This window comes from Vanellus vanellus (assembly GCF_965231255.1).
Source record: "Vanellus vanellus genome assembly, chromosome: 7".
Lineage (NCBI taxonomy): Eukaryota > Metazoa > Chordata > Aves > Charadriiformes > Charadriidae > Vanellus > Vanellus vanellus.
Window position 1 is genome coordinate 7,556,684 of NC_138912.1, and position 22,952 is coordinate 7,579,635.

The following is a 22,952-nucleotide window of genomic DNA, read 5'->3' on the forward strand; positions in this document are numbered from 1 at the left end:
CAGTTGCAGGGACTGCTGAATCCCTTAATGCATTAAGAGATTAAGGATGCCTTTTGATGGTGGGAATTCAGCTTCTGGGCTGTCTGGGATGGGTCGTTTCCATTGTCTCTCCCCTATTTAGATTTTGTGCTCTATGCGCAGCTCCTTTGTACTCCCTCATTTCCTCCAGGTCTCCACTGTCGCACCTTCATCCATGCCCTCGGGCTTCTTGCTGCAGCCAAGATAAAACCATTTAAAGTCATGCATAAGTGGCTGCCGCCCAGGACAGGCTTCAAGAAAATCTCTGGGCTTTGTTTTTATTGTTCGCAAGCGCTTCTCTGCAAAGACTGGTGGAGTCCCAGATAAGGCACTGAACTGGAGGCTCCTCAGCATGCTGTATCCCCTTCTGTTTGCCCGGTGAACAACACATGCTGCAAACCACACCTTTACCGTGGTCGTAGGTTCATAAAAGACTCCATTTATTGCTTAAAAGAAGACTCCATTTATTGCTTAAAAGAATAATATTTACAGTCTGGTGTGTTACACCGTTCAGCGATACAATTCACCCAAATCAATATTCTTAAACTTTTCCAGTTTTCCAGCAATTTGACTGCAGCAACTATTTGTGTAACACATTTCTTCCTGGAGAGCAGCGTAGCACAGCTGCCTGAGCCATTAATTGAAGACAGAAGTCCTTAGATATATCTGTTGCCACGTGAATGGCGTGTTCTGTCTTTCACACCTCCGTGCATCTATTGAAGCGGAAAACAGTAACTTTCACTATCTTGCACACAAGCTATGAGGCCTAATTCATCACTGGTGATAATTTGAGTGCACTGAAGGAATTCAATGTCCATGAAAATGCATGGGTTTGCTGTATGTGTCTGGTAAGTACGTAGCTCTGATATCCAGGTCTTGAGCGTGTTGGTGGTGGAGATGCCTCTGGTATGGCAGATCAGAAAAAGGGTGATGGGAGCTTGTAATGGTTGATAACTACGGGAATTTTGATCAGATGGATTAAGGCAATTACTAATGGGATAACTTAGGTCATTAGTACAAAGTTGTTTTTTTTTTAGGTATGGAAATGAATTGCTAAAAAGCAGAGAAATGTGGTGAGATGAACAGGAATCTTTAATACAATGCTTTTTTTTTTTTTTTTTTTTTTTTTTTTTAGATTCCCCCCTCCTCCCCCCCCTCAGTAATCATGAAGCAAAGTAATTGAGAAAACAGCCTGGCTCCCAACGTGTGGGAGCGGGGAGGGGATGTGGTGCCTGTGCGTGCTGCTGGTGGGACCACCTCTGGGGAGAACGTAGCCATCTGTGTGCTTAAAATAAAGGAGAAAAAAATAGAAAGTGGGTAGAAAAGAATCAGAGACAAGAAAAAGGCCTGGCAGCAAGAGAGTGAAGCAGACATGCCCGTTTAGCTAATAGAAATGCCGTGAGGGCACTCGATTAGAGCATATTAATGCCTTCATGGAAATGATTCTTGGTGTTAAAAGGGTTCTTTTATGTAGCAATGGAAGCAATAGCAAGAGGGACTGATTAGAATTGAAGCTGGAGAAATCAGAGCAATTTCTTTTTAAGATATCAACTTAAGATATCAACTGGAAGAAGATGCTGGGAGGGTGGCAGGTTCTCCATATCCAGATGTCTCCATGTCTAGACCAGTTCGTTGTTAAAAATTTAATCTTTTGCCAAATATCTTCTGTACTTCAGTCAGATGTGATTTTTCTCTTTCCAGCGCAGCAGGCTGGAGGTACATGTGAGGGGGCTTCAGCAGAGAGTGGGTGGTCTTCATCCCCGCCTGGGGATGAAGTGCTGAGCGGGTGCTGAGTGAGCCCCACTTACGGACCGGACTGGCTCTGGGGAACGGGTTTGCCCTGCGGCAATCCCAGCCCATGGGCTTTAAAGTATCTCCTTAGAAAAATATTCCCCCCATCCCAATAGGGGAAAGCCAGGTAAGGCAGAAATCATCTGTAGCGGAGCTTGGTTCTGCCCACAAATCCCACTGAAGAAAAACATTTCCAAGAGGAATTGTAGGTGCTTTAGTGAAAAATTCCTGTGATAGCCCTTTTAGTGTGCTTTAAATCATATGGCAAATTACATAGGTCCATGCGTTGATATATATAGTGAAATTCCTATAGTAATCATGTGAACTGTTATTAATGAGCTGTGTCACACGGGTAAGGTGTCTAAGGCTGGTATCGAATCAGGTTGTTGATCCTTTAAGGTGAATTTCAGGTTACTAGTAATCAGTTGATGCCGATAATTTTATTTATTTATTATTATTTTTTTTAAGGTAGAGGAGACCAGGGTGAGATCATCCCGTTGGAGCTGTCTGCCTCCGCCCGGTGTGCGGACGTGTGCTGAGGGGGACGATGAGTTGCACTGACATTTACATTGGCAGAGCCCAGTCTGGATGTGTACAAAACCAGGATACTGATGAAGTCTAGCCTTGGTACAATGGGCTTCAAAATAAATAGCTTAAGGAATGAAGTCAGTTATGGCATGTCCCCTGTGGGTGGGGTGTGGGAGCCGATGCAGAAGTCACTGTGCTGAGGATGGGGCAGACGTGAAGAGTCCTGTGCCCTGGGCAAGGGTCTGCCTTCTGCTTTGAAGAGTTTCTCCAAGATGCGGGACTTGGAGACAAGTTGTAACATCTGACCTCCCGGCTTTCAGTAGGAAGCCCTGTGCACTCTGTAAAGTCTGCACAGCTTTCCTGAGCCCGGTTCCTGAGAACTGGGGCTACTGCCTGTTCCCCGGGTGCAGCGGCGAGGAGGTGCTCACTGGCTCTGCATGGAGCTCAGCAGCTGGGGGTCATGGTGGAGGTCAGGGTGGGTGGGTGGACGTGCGGATTCAGTGGCTTCAACGAGGGATGCGAATGGTGGCAGTGAGTCTGTAAGCAGTGCGTACCTTGACTTCAGCCCCATTTTAGAGCGGATTCCTCAAGGGAGGGGATGACTCTCAAGGTGACAAAAGAGGAAATGGTTGACTACAGGTGAGAAGGGGAAGGAGAGACATCAAGTTTTATAGCTGTTTGCCTTGTGTTTCCCTTCCAGGCATCTAGTATAAACTGCAAGGGGAGAACAGATGGGCAATGGCTCTGCATCTGCCTGCTTCTCTCCCTCCCATCACCTAGGTCTGGCAGAGCGCCCGGACCGTTCCAGGGAGCTCTTGAGCAACTGCAAAAAGCGCACACAAGATGTGCTGTTTGCCAAGCTTGGGAATGCAACCAAGCTCAAAGCCTTGGCCTGACTTAGCCCCCACGTTTCACGAGCTCGTGCTTTGTATTTGAGGAGTTCATCTACTCAGTTGCCCTTAACCTGAAAACATCAGCTCGAGCCAAATGGATGTCACGCCTCAGAAATCAAAGAGCCGCCTAATATCAATATCGTGTACTTCACCCTGGCAAGGCAAGCCGGGAGAAATTGGAGGGTCCCCCAAAGTGTCAAATCCAAATAGAGGATTTCACTGCTGCCCTTCGCATGCGAGGGGATGCTTTTTCAAGTAAGGAGACATGAGATACGGAGCTGCTCCCTCATTCTGACGTGACGTGCCAAGTTCACAAAGTCTGGGGAAAAGTATCTCACTTAAAAGTTAAACACTTCACACAAATGGATGCCTGGATATGTAGGCACTGAAAAAAATAGCCTTATTTAAAAACAAACAAATAAGAAAAAGCCACAGCCTGTGGCAGAAAGGAATATTTCAGAGTACGAAAGCAAGACAAACCTGATGTTTCTATAAATCCCCAAAGGAGAAGAAGTTGTGCAAGTTTACTCTCTTGCTTTGCATCTCATTTTAGTCTCTTATTCCTTCTGCATTTTCTGGGAAGTGTTCCAGTTGCTTGGCTGCCCTGGGTGCTTGTGTCTCTTGCTTGCACACACAACCTGGGGAATCTTGTAGGCAAAGAGCTGTTTTCCCTAATTTGACCCCACAGCCATGATAAGTCTATGTAAACGAGGTGGTGCAATACTGCATAAATAATCAAGGCTTTCCCTGTAATGTGCAGGTGGATGATCTGACACTGCCCCAGCACAGTGCTCGTTTGTGGGTGTTGTCCCAGTGCCCCTGATGGGAACATCTGATGGTGGCAGCAAACTGGGGAGAGCTTGGGGAGGAACAGTTCCTCAGTGGGGCCATGGGGTATGGGTGGGAGGTGGGGTGGGGGTGAATGGCGCTCCCCACCCCTGCAGGGGCTCTTGCACAACCCATCCCTATCAATGTGCTCAGAGGAACTATGCCTGCACCATAAGCGTCCTCTCTTGCACGAGGAATGACCCAGCAGCTTAGAGGGAAGCTCCAAGGACCGATGTTCTGCTGCTTCGTCCTGCTGCATCTTTTTATCTGTTCAAAACAGACACCTCCTCCTCTTCTTGACTTGCGTAAGCGGCACTTGCGTTGCGCTGCTGGCTAACGCCGCCAGCCCACCTCCGTTTGCTCTGGTTTGGGCTTTTGTCCCCTGGCTGTGGGCTGGTTTTGGCGGTGAAACGTGCAAGATCTTTTCCTCTTGGCAGTGGGTACGGAGGGCAGACCCAGCCTGGCCCGTGCTGAAGTTAGTTCCCCAAAATGGGATGAACAAACGAGGTTTTTGTGCAGTTCGCTGGTGCCTGTGGGCTTACCCTCGCGGAATCAGAAAGAAGCACCTTTGTGGTGACAACAGCTCCTCCTGCACAGGGTGGATCTTGTGCGCACAGTCCTCGCTTCAGCGTTAGGCAGCTTCAGCGCTCCTCTATTCAAGGTGGAAGCCAGACGAATAACCCGAGGATGATAAATGGCCCACAGCTTTTGCATGCTGGCTGTGACCGGCTTCTTTTTAGGAGGCAGATAAGGCTTGTCATCTGGAAGCAGCCGGGCACGTGAATGTTAGCAGGGAACGCTGATGAATTACGTCGCTTTCCAGATATTGTTCTGCTTTGCTTTTGGATGGTGCTGATGATGAGGGATCTTGTCTGAACTGGAATTTGCAAGGAATCTTGCTTCTTGGAACAGGCTGAAAATCCCCAAAGCCCAAACTTACGCAAATTCAGTGCAAGGTTTGCTTTAATGTTTTTATTAAGTCATCGCTATTTGTAAATGACCTTCTCTGACCTTGGGTTGTCACAAGGACAAAATAAATTTTCGCCAGGCATGTGGATATGGAGTCAATTTTCACGGCAGCAGGAAACTAGCCAGGGCTTGTCTAGCTGCTGGAAGCTTGCTTCATCGGGAAACAGGAGAGCGAGCGTTTCTGACGGTCAGGCCTGAAGTCAGGCACAAACCGGTCCTTAGGACGCTGTACAGCTGTATTTAGCATGAGAGCTGCGCTCTATCTTATTCTCGGCTGATGAGACGATTGGGGATGACAAGTTTCCCCAAGGGACCTCAGCTGTGGTCCTGCCCAGTCTGGACTAAGAAGATAATAAACTTAAGTACTAATCCATTTAGGCCGAAAATGCGATTCCAGAAGATGTTTGCTAAGTGCAGTCCCATTCCGTGAGAGCAGGTGCAGTGCATATTTCCCATATGTATTTGTAAAATAATCCTAAATATATTCATTTATTTTTGTGAGCGCTTGTCATTACATAAAGTAGGGAGAGCCACCAGCGCACCCCTGCTAGACTGTGTCTGTAGCAACCCAGCCAAGCAGTGAGCAGCCTAATGCTTTCATAAAGCATCTGATTAACGGCTGCAGGAGACTCCGTTGGCTTCTTTCGGGCTGCAAAGAGCAGCCGTTGGCTTCTTCGGTGGAGAAGAGCCTTCTGGCTGAGAGCTGGGGGCAGGGTAGAGCCCTGGGGCTCTTGGCTCTTCCCTCTGCCTTGGGTTCCCTCACCTCTGCTGGAGGCAATGTCCCAGGAGGTGTTTGGCCAAACCTTGGGTACCACTATTGAATGAGAAACATGTCGCATTTTGGTAGGGGTTTATAGCCACCAGGCTCACCTGATGCATTGAATTTGGATGATATTCAAGCAATGCTTTTAGATAATTGGTGAGGAAACTCTTTGAAAGTGGTTTTAACTAGGTCTGGGTGAAGGGTTTTCAACAGAAGGAATCGACCCCCAAAAATGGATGTGTGCTGTGAATTTAAAGAAAGGATAGTGAATTGTTTCAGTTGAGGGGAAAAAAACCCATCACTTTCGTATTTGAAACCACTGACTTTCTTTTTATTTGAAATGTTGACTTTTTATTCAACAGCTTCCCTTATTTAAAATTTGTTCCAACAGCAAATGTTAGTAAATGGAGTTAAATGACCTTTCAAGTCAAACAGTTTTGTAGGCTGACTCCAAGCAGAGTGTTCTTGTTTGCTTGTCTCGGTGACAACTTGAAAAGAAAAACTTCTAGTTTGATTTATTTGGAGGCAAACCATTTTCCAAAGTTCATCCCAAAAACCTGAAAAGTTCATTGTTTATCAAATTTTAGTCACCAGTTGGAAAAACAGCATTGTTTTACTTTGGCTAACGCAAATTTAATTGGAAGGGCAATTTAAAAATAGAAGTATTTATTTTACAATTAACCTTAGGTAATTTTTGCATTTCAAACTCATATATAGTGGTACTTTGGTAATGACATGCGGTTTCCTTTAAGGTTACTACCTTAATGCCTGTGTTGAAATTAGACCTATGTATTTTTTTTAGACTTTAATGCTAATTGATGAATTTGCCAACATCTTTCAATGACCTTTATGAATTGAAGTTTTTCAGAACTGACTTAATTAAAGATGAGATGGAATCAAAGTGAATTTTTAAAAAGTCCGGTTTATTATTCCCTATTAAAATTCTCCTGAATTACTCAGCTGTCAGAGATGGAATGGAATTTATCATTAAGTTATTCACTTAGATAATTAAATGAAAGTGAAAAAAGGCAGCGGGGTGCTACATGTGACAAGTTTGCTTCCTGGCAGACTTCTTGGGATTATTTAATTGTCCACCCATAGTTTGAGGAGGGTCCATTGAATTTCTGCTTTTGATATTTTAAATCTATAATAGAGTCTGCAAATACGAGAACTCCCAGCAGTGTTCAGCGCAGCTCTTCTTCTCTTTGTGTTGAGGCTGAAGGGGATTACAAACAGGGATTACAAGATCTCGCCCCTAGATGCATCAGTTATTCCAAGTGCACCTGAAAACACTCTTTCCTGCCCTCATTGTTGCATTGAAAACTAATTGCAGAGAACTAAAAGAATGGCTGGAAAGAACAGCACTGTGTGATACAGAGTCTTATGCACGGACGCCTGCCTTGCTGTGCATCGAGGACATTTTGGATAAGACTACTTAGTTTCTGTTGCTCACAGCCACTGTGCTGGAGGAAGGCTTTCTGTAGAGTGGGTACGATCAGCATTTGGCTGTTAGAAGAGCCAAATTGGTTGAATGAAGTCATATGCTATTCATAATTATTTTCACAACCTGCTGGATTAATTTTAAAATAAATATCCTGAAATGTGAGGAAAGCCTAACTCTAGAAAATTATGACTAACGGGAGAAGGAGAGGCTTGCAACGCTAAGCCTGCACCTGGGGGTGTTTTGTCCATTAGTGATTTAGCAAACTCTGTAAGGAGAGGATGGAGATAGTAAAAAAGGTGGGTGCTGGAGGGCCCATTATGGTGAAAACATTTATTAAAACCCCAAACCTACAGCACTCTGTGCTTCCTAATGCTAGGAGCCTTCTTGACTTGCCCAGCGTGGAGACCAAGGGAAAGCATCATCCGGGAGGGAATGAAGACGACAAGGAGGCTGAAGCAGACCAAAGGCTGCCGGTGAGAAGCCCCATGCAGGTTTTGTCTGGTTTGTTAAGTTGGTGCAATGCTTTTGGAGAAGGTAGATTCAAACTTAATTTTTCAGAGGAGGCATAAAGCCATGCTCGCCCCATGTTTGAACCTGCAGGTAAGTCTCAGCTTGCTGTCTGTTTTCCCCCTTTTTTCAGCTGGAAGAAAGTTGCTTCATGCTGGTCTGTTCTGGGATCTGACTGCTTCCCTGCGTGCCTTGGCTCGGCTCTGCTGGTTGATGTTTCCTGGCAGAGGGCAGGGCAGCGCTTGCTTCATTATCCACCTTTATCCGCTGGTGCCAGAGAGGATGCCGCAGCCTGCCGAGATTGCGGTTCCCCTTGAACCGTGACACAGGCTGCGATGCTTTTCTTCCCAGCGTCAGAAAGCATGCGGTGCTTCAAAGCCTTTTTCACTGCGGCAGCCGTCTGGGGCTGGGAACCCATTCCCATTCCTGTGAAGCTGGCTGGTTTCCTGCTGAGTTTTTGTGTAATCTGCGTTCTGCAGGCTCTAAAACCAGCCTGGTCAGGGTCCGCGTAGTGGCAGAACGCTGTGGTGCAGGGAAGCCTGTTGAATGAGGTGGGAGAGGTCGAATCCCCAAGCGTGTCTACACTGTGCGCACAACTGTGAAAGCAACTGCTATTTCGGGGGTTAAATTGGCGCAGGAGGTAGAGGAGAGGAGGGTCGGTGGGTGCAGTATGCTGTGCCGCGGAGAACGTGACTACAAAGAGAAAGCATTCCCTTCGGTCACTGTTAAACCTCCGCCGTTTTGGCTTTCATATGTGGCTGCAAATTAGATAGCGTGTAATAAACGGTGATCTGTTGGTCAGAGAGCAACTTCCAAGCTATGCAATCTTAATTTTAATTATCAAGTCTCGTGAAAACAAAAGCTCGTAAATTCAGTGCTCTCTAGGGGTTCAAGGGATTGAAAGCAATACTAGTTTCAAACTTCAGGAGGTCTTCTATTGCACCTGCAACTCTTGGATACTGCCATTCCTGCCTGACCATGTTATTACTCTGCCGGTGAGTTCCGTCTGTACCAACAGTGCATAAAAGGAGAGATGTTATACCGCTGGCTGTTGCATTCAACAGACCTTTCCCATCACTAGGACCACTCTGAAAGGTTGAACTGTCTTGCTGAAACATTTCCTAGCTACTTTTCCAAGTCTGGATTTTCCAAGCCCAAAAACTAATCTCTGGATTTCTCCAAGGATTCCTACTACCTCCTCCCACAAACATGTCTTAGTTCTTAATGATATGAAGGTAAAAATAGATATTCCCTTGCACAAGGTTTGCTGTCACAGACTTAATTTCTAGGAGTGCCAAGAACTGCTGGATCAAGCAAGATTGATGCAACATCGGAAAGCACAGTTTAGTTCTACCTCCTGTGCTCTCGTCTCTGAATAGAAAGAAAACTGTTATTCCAGGTGTTGAAGGTAAATGAATTTCTCGCAGTCACATGCCAGATTTTATTGATATTCTTTCTAAAGAGTGGACGACCCCTGTAGGACAACAGTGCATTCCTAATCAAGAAACATATTTTTATGGGTATCATCATGTTCTTCCTTGAAGATATGAGTATAAGAAAAATGCAAAGATTGAAATACATCACCCTAGTGGTGACTTCCACACGTATGCTCCTTGACTACGAATGAGCCTGGGTAATTGCTTTCTTGGCTCTTGGACACCAGGACTGATGCATGCTCATATATATGTCATACATCCTCATGAATGTGTCATGAAGCCCTCTGGCAGTCACACCTTGTGGCTTGCTCGGTGAAGGAAGGTCCCTTTGCATTTCTGATCGTGATGGAGTGCTGGATATGGTTGAAAGAGAAAAATAAGTCTTTAATCTCATAAACATACTTTGGTTTGCATTCCATTTAGGTTTATTTTTTATTACAAGAAAATGCATGTTTACTAAAAAAGACGTGCTTGAGAAAGCGATCTATCCACTACAAACCCTCCAGGGAAGTTGATCAAAGGCAGTGAGAAGAGCTGCATGCCTACGGGTGGCAGTCTCCCTCAGAAATCCCAGCCTATATGCTGAACTCATTTATTACTTATACATAGTGTATATGATTATTAATGCTATCTTAATTAATTTTCCATTATTATTATGGATTTTTCCCCTTAAATATTTTATTCAACAGTTTTACTGTGAACCAAGGCAACTAAGAATTTTGTGGGAAGAGGTTTGCTGTGGTGTAACGTCTGAAATCAGCATAGGAATAGAGGAGTTTTAATAAATAACAGCAAAGGAAATGAATTAATAAAGACCAGGAGTGTTTATGAACAGTAAATGGAAAGCAGCTCAAGGGAAAAGGGAAAGATGCTGATGGATCTTTTCTTATAGCTTGCACTAGGAAAGACAAATGTAGATCTATATCTAGACAGCAGATGCCGTGGGCTGCGGTGGCTAAAGAAAGATGTTTTTGTGGTTACAGCATTTGTGTTCACTTTTTAACTCTTCTTTGGAAGGGCAGTTTGAATCAGGACTTAAACTTGTTTGTGTCTGCTCCTCTGTCCCCACCCTGCCCGCTGGCCCTCATCTCGATGGTGAACGTGCGGCAGTTCGCAACCCGAGCCGGAGAGGTCCAGCTCTGCCGATGCAGCGATGGGTGTCCCATCACCCCTCAGAGGGTTCAGCCCTCTTCCCCTTGAGTACGAGACTGGTGTTTCTGGAGATGTTGGGTCCATACCCAGGCTGACAGACAGTCTGAGGTCTTCGTGCCATGACTATTACCTTGGCTCCAGGTCACGCTACCTGCTGTCTAATGACAGATACCTGCATTCGCGGAGCATTATTTGGCTGACAAATTTGGTGAACTCATTTTGTACAAACTCTCTGAGGACTCAGGATTTAAAAAAAAAAACACCGAAACTCTGATTTGCTCATTTTTCTCTGTCCTACTTCTAAATTTGAGTTGTTAGTGAAGTGATTTTTAAAAACAAGTACTTCTAAATGACAACAAGTCACTCGTCTGAGTTAATTTCAGCCACACTTAAAGGGTTTGCAGATCTTAGGGACTTTGTTAACAAACTTGGTTAAACAACTTAAAACCTAGACAATTATCACATGGCTTGAAATGTGTTTTGTGAGTGCTATGCGCATCTCTAAGTGCCCTTGAAAAACAGAAAGCATCTTATTTAGTTACGCAGCCACATACTTCCACAGCCAGCTCTCTGCTCTTCAGCATTCAGAAACCAGCAGTTACTGTGCGTTCCTAGGTGAAAATGTGTCCCAGTGGCTGTAAAGAAATATGATTCATTCCTGTGAGGAAAATGATAGTAATATAACATAATATAGCGGCTCCCTTTGGTTATATCACAAAAAGATTAGTCAAATTACAGATGCCGTTCGTGGACAAAATGTACATAACAAAATGCAATGCAAACAGAAGAATGGTTTATTGCCTAATCGAGGGAAAATACGTGTCTCCATCAGCTTCCTTTTGTTCTCAAAACAGTGTGTCCTGGTGTATAATCTGCTGCGGCGTGCACGTGCTCCACGGGAACTTCATGCTGATAAGCAAAAAACAGTCTTAGGCACATTTTCAAATCGCTACAATATTATAGGACTCGTAGATGCTCAAGTAGAATCACAGAATGATAGAATAGTTCGGGGTGGAAAGGACCTCGAAAGGTCATCTAGTCCAACCCACCTGCAAGGAGCAGTAGAAGTAAAGTGTTATGGGAGCAGAGAAATCACAGTTCCTTCGCTTGTGTTATTCTAAGTGCCGAATTTCTAAGGAGAACCCCAGGTCTTCAGCTTCACCCTCAGTGTATGTCCTTCAGGCTGAGGGGACCCTGAGAAATTATGAAATTCCCCTGGACTCTGGCCATGGCAAGCAAAGATGTGCTGGGCTATGGCCTGAGAGGTGGGAGGGCTGTGCTTACACCCGGTCCCATCCACCTGTAGTGGTGCCACCCGAGGACGTTGCTGTCCCCAGCTGCTTGGTGTGCATCCCCGCCAGGGCAGCTGCCCCATCGCCTCTGATGGTGTAGCTCTCCTGTGTTGGCCAAATGAGCTCTTAAGAGAAGACCAGCTAAGCTAGGTAAGCTCATTAGTGGTCCAGGGAGTGGCGGTGTGACCAGCTCAGGGGCACCTGATGAAGCAGAGAGAAGCATCTGGGGGCTGGAAGTGAAGACTGAGCGTCACCAGCGTGCTGTGGTTTGGCCAGACCCAAATTCAAGGAGCTGCCTGGGGGCAGAGTGCAGAAAATGGGGCAGCGATCCCACTGAATGCCACACCGTTGGTCCTTCTCCCTCAATAGTGACGAAGAGCCCAGATTTAATTTTTAAACAGTGATGCAGGTTTTTTTTATCATTTTTGAACAACTTTTCTGCAGGAGTGAGGATTGCATTTCCTCTTTACATCAGGTTTTGTGAAGGAACCGGTCTCTTTGCCACAGCACCAGCAGTGTATGCGCATCCTTACTTTCAAAGTAGCGAAAATATTATAGGGTGGCAGCTGCCCTTTGTTCTCTGCAGGGAGAGAAGTTTATGACAAAACTATTACAATTATCACCCTTCTTAGCAAGAGTTGTTGATCTCTGCTTTTATCCTCTGAGAAGCTCTCTGAGTGTTGATTACTTCCCTCGAGAGCATTCTTGGCCCACTGATGCGTGGCAAAGCGAGCGTGTTATGCCTACGACCTATTAGGTACGCACGAGCACCCAGAAGACAATTAGACTGCTCAGTCTGATAAAATGAAGGCGTCTGAACAGACTCAAGTCCTCTCTGCACGCACCAAAAAAGACAAAGATCGCCACTTACATATAGCAAGTGATGAGTGTATCGAGTTGGCTGCTCAGCATTTCTTCAAATAAATATCTCTGCCCTTTGAAGGCAGAAACGGCAATGGCAGCTGCGAGCAATCAGTGAGCAAGATGATGTATTTAACAACTGATAAGGTTTATCCTCACTTTGTATGTGTGCCAGAGTGACTTCTATATTTTTTTTTTTCAAATAGGTGCAAACTGGGTTTTGTGACTATTAAGGGAATTCTCCAGGTCTTACAAACAGTGAAGTGTGTTGTAGAAGGCTGTGATCCAGCTAGCGGAGATGAGTGTCGTAGCGGTGTGACGTACTGCACCCAACGATCCACAGCTTTGGACCTACTGGAAAAAATGTGGGTATATGGGCTTAAACCATTATACTCTGCACAACCAGGTTGGTTAATGGAACAGGCTGGAAACTGGATTTTCTCTTTAATGGGTAACTCACACATTTGATAAAATGGGACAGCTTCTAGCAGAATGAAATTCTGAAAACAAATTTCAAACTACTGGAAACATTTTGATAAAATTGGAAGATTTCGGTGATTTTTAATGCTGGAAACATTCTCGGAAATTTCTGGATGAAAAAATCTTTTAGAAGGGAAAATAAAAGTTCCCTGAGGGGGAAAAAGGGTTCATGGGGTTGTGGCATTTTTTGTGTTAGCAAATTGAATCAGCCATAAAATTCCATTTCTGGAGATGAGCTATGGATGTTTGTGTCTGGAACATAGGCCAGAGCAGTCTCTAAGCTATGCCACCTGTTTAACATTTCATAGAAGAAAACATTTATATTTTTCATGAAGTTGGAGCAGGGTCCCAACTGTATTTTCTTTAAATTGCTTCTGTCAGGAGGAATAGAGCTTTTAATTAAAATGACAATGTTAGACTAGTCAGACTTCTATTAACGTATTTAAGTAGTGCTTTGGGGAGTTATAAACATGACAGAGTTTGTATTACTGATGTGATTTAACAGAAAAGTACCTAACTTTCTAAGCGGTTCCTTTAGGTGTTTCAACATGCTTCTTGGGATATGTAATAACTCTAGCACGTCCCCTTTGCTGTAGGACCAAAGGATGTGCTCTGTTCTGATATTGGTACAACATTTTGTACCCTGAGTATTCAAAAATCAATTTAATTGCTTCTGAAATCACTGATTGTTCCTTATCCTCTTTTAATTCCAGCCTCCCTTACCCTCCGCATTTGAAAATACACTCTTCAGCGCTCCCCAAACCTCAACAAACCCTGATCTTTCCGAGCCGAAGAGGAAAATGAATCCCATGGTGGAGAGAGCCCCTTGGCAGGGCATCCCCATGGGACAAACCTGTGCCACCTTGCCAGCCAGCAGCTGCTGAGCACCCCGCAGTGTCCCTCCAGGGTGTTGCTGAGCATCATTGATGTACTGGAAGAAGCAAATCCAAACCCAAGACTACTACCTGCCAGGCGAGGCACAGATGCAGGAGAGGGCTCTGCAGAAAGGGGGCTCAACCTAGGTCTCGCACTTCAACTGGATCTGGGCTTGCTTTGGAGTAAATAAGGATTTGGGAGATGAAAGAGAAGATGCTCTGCATCTAATAGCTTGCTTGGTCACATCTTTGAGACAACGGGGTTCCAAGTAAGGCATATTCTGGATCCAGGCATGGTTCCTTTCTGTGACTGAAGACAACTATTGAAGAGACATAGGAGCAGAGCTGGCCCTGGGTTTGTCCCTTGGGGATTCAACGGCCTGGAGACTTCAGCTTTCTCCAGCACTAGTCCCTTGATGAGTCTTTCCATCCATTTGTTTGGGCGTCCTCAAATGAACGCAAAAAGGCATACTTAAGCTCTTGAAATCGGACTATTTTCTTGCTCTTGCATACGTAAATCTAAACTGTTTACAAGTCCAAAAAGACTCTTCTAGTTCATAGTATAACTGAGAGCAGAACGTGTCCACATTTATGAGCAGGGGAGGTGCAATTAACCTAAAAAGCAGGCAGAACAGCTAAATTACTGTTTCAACACATTTTGGAGGTCCTAATATTTTTTCTTCATTATTGGGATCACTACAGAACAGCTTTCAGCTCAACTTTCAACTACGGGTCCAGTTTGCTTATAGAATTACCATCATAGTTTAGAACTGGATTGTGTCCAGTAAAATCTGAATAACCAGATACTGATGTCTATTTAGAGAGACCTATTTTAATTCTCCTTTGGTGACCTTACACAGACACTCAAGGCGGGTATAATGAAGCAACAAATATATTTTAACTCCAAGTGTAACAAAGTTTTGGGATAAGTTTAATTTTAGTGTTTCCGTTTTACTGGTGGTGAAGGAATACTGAAAGCTAAAGCGTTTTTAGGGAGAAATTGCAGCAAGACAAGTTTTTGAGAGTCCTGCAGTGAAGATTATGGTTGTTATGGTTACTAAATTAGCCATATTGCTACCACATCTGAATTCGTTCAGAGTCTCATCCCCACTGGAGGATGAGACTACAAGATGCACCTCTGCAAACTGGTCCACCCATTTGTCGTGGTTCAGAAATAAAAAGGGCCCACAATGATCTCTTTTGTTGCAATTGCTTCAGGGTCCCTCACTGCATCTCTGCTCCAAGGCTGTTACTGTTATGACAGTTGATTGAAAATGACTCAGAAGTGATACTTCTCAGAACAGAGCTCTGTTTCTTACTTAATCCAGGAGCAGAATATGAAGGGTAAAGGTATAAACTGCAAATCCCACATAAACATTCCCTTAGGAAAATATTTTCATATTATTTTATGAAGAAGTTTGGTGCATTTCTGACCCCCACTCTTATTAGCACAGTTAAACGGGAACCTTAGAGACAAAGATATTTGAGCAAGAAAGATCCCCAGAGAAACATGCTTTTAGCAAAAAGATCGTTTTTGGTTTCAGCTGGGACTAAAAGAAGCTGGCTGCACAAGAGTGGCCTGCGGAAAAGCTGCATGGAGAACAGGAGAGCCTGAACTGTAACGTCGATCTCAAAATGCTTAAAGACAGTGAGGAATTTAGGTGGAGAAATGAGACCAGGACTTATATTGCTGTCTCTTTTCTCTTATTTACGAGCTTATGAAGATCCTCCCCTCTGTAGGACTGATCAGTCAGAAGGATCACTGTCCTTTGATCTCTTGAAAGCACGCCTTGTTAACACAGTCCGTGCAGGGCTGGATTGGATTCCTCTACCTACATGCATATGTTTTCTTCTTATCTGGAGTATTCTATCTTTGGAGTATAGTGTTCCTCTCTGGCAATTGCTTTGCCTGTGGTGATTTAACTCTGCCTCTTCACACTCAGCGTTCCAGTGGTTTCACTGCTTCACTGCTGTATTGAACACTCCAGATGTGACTCCACCACCTTGAATCTCTGGACCCAAAACTTGACCTTGCTGGTTCTGTGAGCTTCTCTAGTATGTTCCTGTAGGTGTTAAAAGAAGTTTTTACTGATTCAGTATAAAAATACAAATGGTACAGGACTTATGATAACTGTTTTCTGATTTGTTTTGCATCAGCTTCCTGTTCGCCTTTCTGGGTGTACCCACTCCCCTGTACTCAAAGCTTTTGGTAGGAAGCACAACTTGACCTGGCAAGTGGGCTTGCAGCCCAGAAAGCCAACTGTACCCTGGGCTGCATTAAAAGCAGCGTGGCCAGCAGGTCAAGGGAGGTGATTCTGTCTGTCTACTCCACTCTGATGAGACACCAACTGGAGTTCGATGTCCAACTCTTGGGGTTCCCAATGTAAGAAGGACAAGGACCTGCTGGAGCAAGCCCAGAGGAGAGCCACAAAGATGACCAGAGGGATGGAACACTTCTCCTATGAAGATGGGCTGAGAGAGTTGGGGCTGGAGAAGAGAAGGCTCCAGGGAGACCTTATTATGGCCTTCCAGTACCTAAAAGGGGCCTACAGGAAAGCTGGAGAGGGACTCTTTATCAGGGAATGTAGTGATAGGATGAGCGGTAATGGTTTTAAATTGAAGATTTAGATTAGATTAGGTAGATTTAGATTAGATATTAGGAAGAAATTCTTTACTGTGAGGGTGGTGAGGCACTGGCCCAGGTTGCCCAGAGAAGCTGTGGCTGCCCCATCCCTGGAGGTGTTCAAGGCCAGGCTGGATGGGGCTTGGAGCAACCTGGTCTGGTGGGAAGTGTCCCTGCCCAGGGCAGGGCGGTTGGAACCCCTGATCTTTCAGGTCACTTCCAACCCAAACCATTCTATGAATCATATGTTTATGAAATTAGCTGAAGGACAACTGGGGCTACAACATTTTAAGAGGTGTAACAAGTGGCCTGAGGGATTAACTGCTTGTGTCAAAATAATCTGTTGCAAATCAGGGAGCAATCAAACCTTGACATCTGCTTTGTCTTCCAGAGGATTTTCTTCCAGGCTGACAGAAATGTTTATTATAAAGCTGACTGCAGCACAAGTGTCGTGAGAGGCCCAGTTCAAAGGCTTCCTCCTCATGTGCGTGCTGGAGTTATTCACTCACAAAGAGAAAGCCGGGATGCTGGGACGTTACTCTGCAGGTTGATAAGATCCATGGTAGGGGGTAATCTGAGAAACAACAACGTTCAGCTAAACCAACAAGCACAGTGAACTCAGCAACCAGCAGGCTGTGTTCAGAAACGCAACGGAACTGTGAATGATGGTGAGGAGCCAGCGCTTCAGCTCTTAGTGTAAGAAGCATCTTCAGAAGCATAGGTGCCTTCTGGGCATGAAATCATCAGAAAACGGTAGCTTGTGCCTGGAGAGGTGCAACCCCTGCTGGCAGTAGGCTTTTTGCTGCTGCAGTAGGCATACGGAGGTATTAACTGGTAATTTGTTTTTGTAATTTCCTTTGGGCAGTGAGATTAGGGAGACGGAGAATGAACAAATTAGAGAAAGGGGGCCCTGAAGATGGCAGAGACTTTGTTTTTTCAGCGTCTTGCTGTTATTTCATTACTTGCCCTTCTAATAGGGTGATGGCTCCATTGCCAAATGGAAACTGAGGGAGGGAAACATGAACAAGGAGACTGAAGGGTGAATCTTGCAATGGATTACGCATCCCTCTGGACCACAGTGAAGCATGTGGGTGTTCAGCATATTGCAAATCAGGCCCCAGAGTGTCCCAAACAAACATGTAGTCTCATAAAGCCTTGTCCTGATTTGAGCAACACAGGACTAATTTCTCTTCCAGTAATTTTACTTTGCAGTAAAGTCTCTTCTAATGCTTGGGAAAACTGCACTTTTAGAAGACTCTAGTGTTTGAATTTGTGAAAACGTTTACTTTCTAGCCAGCTATGGTATGCAGATTTCAAGGTCTCAGTGTTTTTGAGTTAGCCAGGTGCAGGGATGAGGAGGAACAAGACCTGGGCACTTGACCCAAGCTTGCCAACAGGATTATTTCATATCATGAATGTCACATTCAATACAAATTAGCAAGTTTGCAGAGGAGTTGTCTCTCTTCTATGATGACTGCGGTCCTGGGAACATCTTGCCCCGGTGCCGGACCCCTGAGCCTTTCCCTTCCTCCTGAAGCCGTAGCGCTCGCAGTGTCCAACATTTGCTGTCCGCTGCTGGGAGTGCACAGCTTCCCACGGATAGAAGGGGCTGAGTATAATCCTTGTATATTTTATATTGGTATCAGGAAAAATATTGTTTTTTTAGTACTATTGATGATAATTATTTAGTCTTATTCTATTAAATCTGTTTATATTTCAGCCCTTGAGTTTCCTTGTTTTTCCTAATTCCCCTTCCTAGGTGGGGAGGGGTTGTTGGGTGATAGATTAATTGTCTAAATGACAATAAAATGTTGTGTATTCCTCAAACCATAACAAGCCTGTTCGTGTTCCAAGAAAGGTATAAAGTGCAGAAATGACACTGCAGATATTAACCAAATGATCTTATATCTTACATATATATTATAAATAATGTTCTCTGTCATTGGGACATTGTTATAGGACCACTAAGTCATTACAGCTGTTTATCTCTGATTATTACACTGTATAAAACACTAAAGATAGAAGTGTTTCAATGATTTTTAATGTTTCTGCAATGTAAAAGCTTAAAATTGTGTATAAAAGACCATGTCTAGGACATCTTTTTATGTATCGGATTAACTTTAAGAATCTACTTAAGCCCTGAAATCATTTGTGTAAAGCAGTGCTCCTCAGCTATACCTGGTGCTGTGGGAACTTGATTACCTGAGTTTCTGAGATTTGCTTGGACAGCAAACAAGCTCCAGATCCTGCACAAGATAAGTGAAGACTGGTAAGTGTGATTTAAAAGTAGAAATAGGTAAATACTACTGAATAGGTAAAGTAGTACTAAATATTGGCTGATACTTAAAATAGCTCCACCCCCAAACCTGTAATTCTACCAGCTATACTCCGTGAAGAGCAACTAATTGAAAAATAAAAGCTACTAAAATCTGGCATCATCAGCTATAGGACCTCATTCAGCTCAAGCTTGAATGAGGGATCCAGAGGTATACGTAATTGTTTCACCACAGCATGGCATCCCTAAGGATGGAAAATGCAATATGATGTACTTTCCGTGAAAGTAAAGGATTTGGGAATTGATTGCACAACTCTGAAGTCAAACTCCTGAAGCTGGTGTTAGAAAAGGTTTTCGTTGACTGAGTCCATTTCCTCCTACCAGAACCTGGAATGATATTTTAGAAGGAGTTACCTTCCATATTGAGGTACTTCTCCCACCCTGAATGGTTTCTAATGCTCCCTTCTAATGGCTGTGTTTGTGCTGATTTTGTTAACGACCCTCCATATTTCCATTGCAAAGGTTATCATAACCTAGCTATGACGTATCACTGCAAGTTGAAACTGCTGCAGGTGTCAACTTAGAAATGCATTCCCCGTATGCAGAGGAGAATTCTGCCTGTATGAGTTATGAATGCATACATAAACTGAAGGGCAAACTTTCTTTCTTGTTTTATTTGAATTGCAGGTCACTGGGCTTTGACATGAGTTACTCCCTTGAGTGAATATCAATAGAGTTGACTCTGAACTTCCACATGGCTGGCGCTGCACCAAACACAAGATTTATTGGACTTGTGCTATCTTCTTCAACGCAAGGCAAACTCCTGGCATAAGCAAAGGCTAATCCTTTCCCTTCCCAACTGCAGGAGTACATGGTTGGCTCAAATATGTAGATAAAATTGATTTTGGAAAGAGTTATTTATGTTTTGGTGTTCTGAGGCTACATAGTCCGTAGTGAGCTGTCAGACGATGTGAGAGGCTAGGCTTAGTTCAGGCAAACCCGAAGCTGATAAACTCTAACCTCAAGGAGGATTATTTTACAGATTTATGGCATTCCCCTGGCAGCCTTGATCATTTAGATTGACTGAGCTGCCTGATCCACAAACACAGTTTTAACATCTCTGGCAGCAGACATAGTGGTTCACAGCCTCAGTGTGTTGTATCTGTTTCAAGGTGTGGTGGTGAGACAACTCAAAAAAACAGGTGTTTCTTGCATATAATGTGAAATTTTGAAACCTTTTGGTTTTCTGCTTGTTAAGGTGCCTCAAAGTTTAATCACTCCAAGAGGCACAGCCAACTGCAATTCCTGCTCTCAAAGTCATGGTCGTGCTCACGGGCAACTCTGTTATACCACTGAGTTTGGCTTTGGTGTATTTTGTAATAAAACCACAAGTAAGATTAGTACTGAGGAATGTTCTCATCAAGAAGCTCGATTTAACGGTATAACTGTTGAATTTCCCCCACTCAGCCATAACCCATCTTTTATGGTTTTAAAGTCTTCAGAATTTCAGCAGCGCCTCTTTGGTCTCTCAGTTGCATTGCAGGTGTAACTCCTCTCACCTCTTCAAGGAAGTGGGATCTTCTGGTCCAGCTATCCCTCACCCTCCAAACAAAGACTCTAACCCTGCTCTGTGGAGAGACCCTTGTAACAGCTACCCAGTCACAGAGCTTGAACCCTGGATGTTCATCATGGGTCTGTGACAGTAGGAGTAACAGACCCTTGAGATTTTTGCAAATCCAGCCATTCCTGCCTTAGTCAAAACAATAAAATGATTTTATTTTTTTTCTTGCTCAAGTTCTCTCCTGTTCTGAAGGATTTTTGGCCACAAGTCAGAGTGCTTCAAGAAGTCAAAGATCACCCATCATCTACATGACATGTGAGACTCCAGGAGTCCTTTCTGCCACCAGCTTCTTTTTTCCTTTGCTGTTGATACAGCAAAAAGAACTTCCTTCTCTGAATTTCTGCTTTTCTCTGGGAATCCCTCCCAAGTACCAATGGTTCTGCACTTTTTAACAACTATTTTTACTCTATTGGGGGGAAGAGTTTACTCCCATAGAAGAGAAGTTAGAGAAAACTGAATTTTACGTGAACTGTGCGTAGTTGTTCTCCCAGGCAGGATTCACTGAGCTGCTCGCATTCCTTCACGTTGATTTAGACATGGGTTGGCAGATTCATGAGTTGTGTGTAGGTTCCTGAGTCACACAGCAGCACAGGCTAATAATAATATAGACATCCTGCAGTCTGGACTAGATTGCTCAGATAGCTGGATATCTGGTAATGTAATCCAAGTTCCATGTTTGATGTCAACACTTCAATTAAAAGTGAATTAGCATGTCTTTTACACAAGCTTACTCATACGAATAAGGGTTCGGCTTTTCTTTAAAGTATACAGCAGTGGCTTTCCAAACCAGGGTATCTTGCAGTGTACCTCAAGTGAGACAAGGGAGAAAGCCCAAAGGTCCTTGCCTCACCTGATGCTGAAAAACTGATGGAAGGGGGAATACAGCAGAAGAGGCTGCTCCTGGTGTGTGTTCCGTTGTAGCTCGCAGCAGTCTAATCTCCAGAGTCACAAGTCACCTTCAGTTACAAGGACTGTTGGTTTTGGTTGCTTCAGGTCAAAAGTAACCTCTTGGGTGCTTTTTAACTTCCCATTTTTAAATTATTAGTGATAATATAGATGAGCTAATTTTGCTGGGGTTCCTTTACTCTCATAGGTTTTCCTGGTTCTCCAGGTCTGGTTACAGCACAGGCATCGTCCTCCTCTGATGGCGGGTTGTACCAGGTCTAGCTGATGCTTTTTCTGGTAGTTGAATGGAAGCGTCAAGGAGCCAAGGTTCAATTCACATAAAGCACTGAAGCAACATTTTTTTTAATTAACCTATTTCAGTTCTCTCCTGAAATCATTGTTCAAAAGAAGCCTACCATCTGCAGAACAATTTGATGAAACATTATTTTACTTCAGGTTTCAGAGAAAAGAGGGAAAAGAGAAGGCATTTCCAATTCTACAGTTCCGGTTGGCTTTGAAATACAGGCAAGGACACCAAAGCTAACACAAAATCCTCTGGCTGTTTAGAGGTCTAGAGATCACTTTTGCCTGTCTTTTCTATCTTTGTGGCAATACCTTTACTTATTTTCAGGTGTCTAGATATTATGAGTGGCTGTTTACAAAAAAATTGCATGAACAGATGAAGACAAGGGAAATAAGGTGCTTTGATTGATGTTGCCAATTTTATGCAGCATAGGAATAGGCTCATGTGTGGGGGGGTGTTCTTTCAGAATTTGTTAAATATTTGACACTATACCCTCTAAGACTTGCAGTTTGCCATCTGTCATTCATGCCAGATCATTGCTCATTTTCAACATCGTTGTTAGTTACAAAACTGAGCCGCGGTAGCTGCAGATTTAAGAAGTGCAGGTTAGAATGTAAATCAGTATTACGGCAGAGTGGTAGAAATTTGCAGTAGTCACTTGTTTTCAGCAATGAATTTTGGTAGAAAAAGGTAATACTGGTTTTCTTTAAAAGTACTTTGGACTTCTCTGCTCCATTCATGTCTCTTTCCTGTTTAATCTTTCAGTTTTTTAGCGCGAGTTTTATTTGTGATTCCTGTTATGATTTTTTTTTTTTTTATTACTCTGAAAAGGTTATTTTTCCTGTTTCTCTCCAAAGGTTATTTTTCCTGTTTCTCTCCAACTGATAATATGAAAATGTATCTCTCCTTCTGTGAATTAGCAAGTTCCGTTGGGTAAAACCTGGCAAGAGCTGACACTCTGGACAACATGTTTCTGGCAAGTGAACAGTTGTCAGAACGACAAGAAAGTGAACAGCGTGTATGCTTCTGGAGCTGCTGAATATGAAACAGCTGAGAATCATTTGGGTCAGCAGTAATTGAATAATCACACCTGGTTTAGCAACCTAGAAGGTGGGTGTCTGATCTTAGCTGGTGGCCCAACATCCCATTATGGAAAGCGAGATGGAGAGAGGAAACACCGCCATAAAGGGTGTCTGCACTTATTGCAGCTGGAAATGAATCACCAACTCTCTTCCGTTGATTGTAGGACACCTTGATAACTTACTGAGATTAGATAGCTACAGCTAAAGAGGATGATTCCCAGCCTCTCTCTGCTGAGATGTATTTGACACAGCCATGCTAGAATTTATGTGAACACCCTATAAATGAAAGGTGGTAATACACTGCTCTCCTTTGGTGTCCAATGGT

General features: G+C 43.9%; 1 long non-coding RNA gene across 1 annotated transcript; it reads left to right on the plus strand.

The window, feature by feature from the left end:
- Positions 1 to 7,666: 7,666 nt before the first annotated feature.
- LOC309674350 lies at positions 7,667 to 13,747 on the plus strand. Its single transcript, XR_014269386.1, has 3 exons — positions 7,667 to 7,707; positions 12,689 to 12,847; positions 13,676 to 13,747. It is a non-coding gene; the product is annotated as an uncharacterized lncRNA (long non-coding RNA).
- Positions 13,748 to 22,952: the final 9,205 nt, after the last annotated feature.